We start from the raw sequence: 5,377 nt of genomic DNA, 5'->3' as shown, positions 1-5,377 counted from the left end.
GAAGGCTGCAGTATAGGCAGACTAGCAAGTGATTCAATTAAGAGCACACTCAGAACTAGAGGAAAAAAAAAAAAAATTGTAGCAGACTTCTTTTCTCTCTCCTTTCTCAGCCAGAAATTTAACCCTTTTTTATGGGCCGGTCAAACTGTCATGGTTCTCAATGGCGAGAGAACATAGCCCAGCATATATGAGAACTAGCTCTTGGAAGATGGAAACTATACTGACCATGAACTAAACCTGCCGCACAACTAGAAGTGGCCGGGTAGCATGCCTACGTTTTTTAACCCTAGATGCCCAGCGCCAGCCGGAGAACTACCTAATCCTAGCAGAGGAAAAGACAGTCCTGGCTCACCTCTAGAGAAATTTTCCCAAAAGGCAGACAGAGGCCCCCACATATATTGGCGGTGATTTTAGATGAAATGACAAACGTAGTATGAAAATAGGTTTAGCAAAATCGAGGTCCGCTTTCTAGATAGCAGGAAGACAGAAAGGACACTTTCATGGTCAGCAGAAAACCCTATCAAAACACCATCCAGAAATTCCTTTAAGACTCTAGCATTAACTCATAACACCAGAGTGGCAATTTCCGATCACAAGAGCTTTCCAGACACAGTAACGAAACAGCAGCTGTGAACAGGAACAAAATGCAAAAACACACAAGGACAAAAGTCCAACTTAGCTGGGAGTTGTCTAGTAGCAGGAACAAGCACAGAAGGCTTCTGATTACATTGTTGACCGGCAAGAAACTGACAGAGGAGCAAGGTTATATAGCGACTCCCACATCCTGATAGGAGCAGGTGAACAGAGGGGATGATGCACACAAGTTCAATTCCACAAGTGGCCACCGGGGGAGCCCAGAATCCAATTTCACAACAGGTGGCCCAGAGCCATGTGGTAAATGTAATGGCGGCCATTTTGTTAATGGCGAATGTGTTAAATGTGATAGCAGCCAAAATGGTGGCCCAGAGCCATGTGCTAAATGTGACGGCGGCCATTTTGTTGGTGGTAAATACAATTCTGACGGCAGCCATCTTGTTGGTGGTAAATATAATTCTGATGGCGGCCATCTTGTTGGTGGTAAATATAATTCTGACGGCGGCCATCTTGTTGGTGGTAAATATAATTCTGATGGCGGCCATCTTGTTGGTGGTAAATATAATTCTGACGGCGGCCATCTTGTTGGTGGTAAATATAATTCTGATGGCGGCCATCTTGTTGGTGGTAAATATAATTCTGATGGCGGCCATCTTGTTGGTGGTAAATATAATTCTGACGGCGGCCATGTTGTGGATGGCGAATGTGCTGCTCCTGGTGGTGAACATCTCAGATTAAGGCTACACGCCACATCACCAAATCCTTGTTACCCAGTAATGACCACTAACGGCCAATACTATATTCCTTCGGGAAGTGAACAGGCTTTACCCATGTTTCCTGTCTCAGTTGTTTCCAATGGGGCACCAACCCTTTCCCCTATCACTCCTGTTGTGAATCCAGCAGTCCTCCCACCTGGATCGTCCCCAGCACCTACCCTTTCTACTATCACTTCCAATGCCAATTTAGCCGCACACCCACATGAGATGCTCCAAGCAGCGGCCTCTCCTCCCAATGCTTCCACAACAGCACTCTCACGCAGCCTACATAACCCTATGCCCAGTACCTCACAGGCTGTCTCGCAGCCAAGCGCACACCTGTATGGGACGGTGGCGACTGTATCAAGGGGGGGCGCAATGTGGGAGGATACCAATAGCACAGGAAACACAAAGGGGAGGGAATGTTGGCAACCTATTTTTGAAAAGGAACTTCCTGAGGGACCCTTGTTAGTGGTGGGAAAGGGTGACATAACAACAATGGAGACAGACGCTATTGTTAATGCTGCCAATTCTCGGTTAGGACACAATGGAGGTGTAGCTAGAGCTATAGTGGAAGCAGGAGGGGCGACTATTCAAGCTGACAGCCGAATCATTGTCGAGTCACATGGTCAGATAGCTGTTGGGGACATAGCGGTGACTAAAGCTGGCAATCTTCCATGTAGAATGATCATACACACTGTGACCCCTACTTATCACCCTATTCATCCAGACGTTAGTGCTCAACAACTTCATGCAGCAATAACTCGCATTAATGAGGACAGGACTGTTAAAGCTTTTAAGACTGCCTGCGTCACCTGGAGCCCATACCATGATACTGGAGCTGCCCAAATAGAGCCCCTCATTCCAGGACTGTTACCTCCTCCGGCTCCTCATACATAAGGGACTACATCTGCACTCCCGGTGCCATCTCTACTCCCGCTTCAGGTGCCACCGCCAACAGTGCCAATGCTCATGTCTGAGGAGCCCACCCTCTACGTCAAGTTTACACCCCAGCAAGCTGCTACTCTGTTGAACCAAGTTCTAGATCCAGAAAAACAGCCGATGCCTTTCTACAGGAGCATGACGAGACATGGGACTCTGGTGTTGAGTCCTGCCAAGAACCTAAGACAAGGGCCTCGGATGAGTTGGCTGACCTATCAATTATTATTGTTGCCAAAGGTTTCCAGATGCCTCAAAGCTGATGCAGCCATTGTACGATGACCTCAAGACGTCAGCGTTTCCACTATGTACTAAATCCGTGGAAGCTTTCTACGCTCTTAAACAGGCCATACAGTCTGCACCAGCTCTTGGAATCCCAAATTATCAACTACCTTTTTACTTGTTTGTCAGTGAAGTAGCAGGACATGCTTCCGGAGTCCTAGCACAAAAACATGGGGGAAGAACAAGACCAATCGGCTACTACTCTGCCCGTCTGGACTCTGTGTCTCAAGCTTCCCCGACTTGCCTCAGAGCTGTTCATGCTGCACATATGCTTCTGGACAAAACTTCTATCATCTGAGGACATCCAGTTCTCTTAATGGCTCCACACGACATAATTGCTATTGTTGGAACCTAAACATCTGTTGGTGCAGCATCATATGAGACTCCAATGTTGACTCTTGGTTCCGGATAATGTCACTCTTGTCCGCTGCAGCATCTTCAAACTGTCCACGCTGCTTCCTCTTTCCAGGGGGGATGTGGATGATACTGATGATCTCGGAGAAGATGCCTCTACACACTCAGAGGATCATGACTGTCTTGAACAAATGCATGAAGAAGTAGCCTCCCAGAAAAACGTGTCTGAAGACCCACTCCCACATGCTGACGTGACGTTCTTCACTGATGGTTCCAGATTTGCAGATGAAACAGGAAGATTCCATACGGGATATGCCGTGGTTACACATGACCTGATCATCTCAGCTGGATCGCTACCACCGCACATGTCTGCACAAGAAGCGGAACTTAAAGCTTTGATGCTGGCTTGTCAGGAAGCGACGGAGAAGGTGGTCAACACCTACACGGATTCAAGATACGCTTTTGGAGTGGCTCATGACTTCGGCAGTATCTGGGCAGCCAGAGGATACCTAACGTCCAGTGGAACTCCTGTAAAACATGCTGCTACCATGTAAGAACTTGTGGTCGCTCTGAATCTACCTTCAGAGGTTGCAGTGATCGAGATCAAAGCTCACGGGAGATTGGATTCTCCAGAAGCAAGGGGGAACTTCTTTGCTGACAAAACAGAAAAAAACCTATGCTGTGGATCCATTTAGGAAAGAGAAAGCAGCGGTGTACGTGTCACAAGACACTGAAGAAGGGACTAAAGCCTCTCTTATGAGGATTATCCATCTACATCAAGACAAGACATCAGATGATGAAAAGAAGTCATGGCAAGAAGGAGGAGCTAAAAAAGGATGAAGATGGAGTCTGGAGGGTGAACACAAAGGTCTACCCCGTAATCTGTACCCCTCAGTGACAGAATGGGCACACGTTATCACCCACAGAGGCAAGAATCAGATGAATGACCTAATTTGGAAGATTTATATGGCACCTGGGATCTCTACTGTCACCCAAAATTATTTAAAGTCCTGCCTTGTGTGTGCAACATGCAATCCAGCACCACCTCAGAAAGTTACTCAGAAACATTTGGCTAAACCACTTTATCCCTTTCAGAAAATTCAGATTGACCACATTCAAATGCCAAAAGTAGGGAAGTGCGAGTATGTACTGGTAGTGACTGACATGTTCTCAGGATGGCCCGAAGCCTATCCAGTAACCAACATGACTGCCAGAGTGACTGTTAAGAGACTGGTGACTGAAGTAGTATGCAGATATGGGGTCCCAGAGGTAATTGAGAGTGACCAAGTACCTGCGTTCACTGCAGCACTGACTAAGGAACTATGGACATTGGTGGGAGCTGATTTGGGTTTACATACTCCATATCACCTACACAGCAGTGGGAAAGTAGAAACACTGAATGGCACCTTCAAAAATAAAATACTGAAAGCCAGTTAGGAGGTCAGACTTGGACAGACATTTTGCACGTTGCCTTATACTCAGTCAGAAACACTCCAAGGGGTCCCACTAAACTCACACCATTCTTTTTGGGGGGCCTCCAAGATTGGGTCAATATTTTCCACAACAGCTAGCCTTGGGAAGTGATACTCTTGTAAATTCTGTAATTGTTGTTAATTGTTGTTACTAAAGAACTGTCAATAACACATGTACGAGTTTTATCATCCATTCCAGGTCCAGATTCCAGTGAAGGTACCCATACTTTCTAACCTGGTGACTACATGCTGGTAAAGAAGTTCATCAGAAAAAAAACATTCCTGGAGTCGAGATTTAAGGGTCCCTACCAAGTGCTCCTGACTACTCCTACTTCAGTCAGGGTTGCTGAGCGCCTCCTGGATCCATCTCTCACATTATAAAATTGTTAGACAGTTAGGGACAGAGTAGGATCTGACCTGCTTGTCAAAGTCCAGCTACAAAGGGAGGTTTTCCACAAGGGAAAACTTGTCTCAAACTGGTGAAAACTCCAATTCCCCCTCCCGGGCAAGACGGTCAGATCTAGGATGTGTACATCAGGGTTAGTCACATGTGTATTTTAAGGAACCATGGAGATGGGAGATTGGAGAGTAATAGACCCAACAGGTAGGGAAGTCCCGAGGACATGGGTAACGCGCTCCGATATACCTCTGCAGTATACCCATAATTGGTCACACATTCTCTGGTGTCTATAGCATCCATATTGTCATGAAGCTTCTGATGTCATAATAACACTTAACATTGGTGGGTTAGGGAACCACGGTGGGATCAAGATAAAAGAAAAGGTTAATAAAGTATTTAGGGGGGACTGTTGAGGAGAGCCATAAGATCAAATACTTAATTAACCTCAACACATAAGGTAATTGAGGGAAGCAACCTATAACATGTATTGTTTAACCTTACATAAGTTTTCCTCAGACAAAGTAAGACACTTAAGATGGCTGCCATCTCCTATACCAGAGCCATGTGCTCTGGTATCCAAG

The sequence above is a fragment of the Ranitomeya variabilis genome, chromosome 2 (genome assembly GCF_051348905.1).
Source record: "Ranitomeya variabilis isolate aRanVar5 chromosome 2, aRanVar5.hap1, whole genome shotgun sequence".
In the NCBI taxonomy this organism is placed as follows: domain Eukaryota; kingdom Metazoa; phylum Chordata; class Amphibia; order Anura; family Dendrobatidae; genus Ranitomeya; species Ranitomeya variabilis.
The sequence above is the reverse complement of the archived record's forward strand: the minus strand, read 5'-3'. Positions refer to the sequence as shown.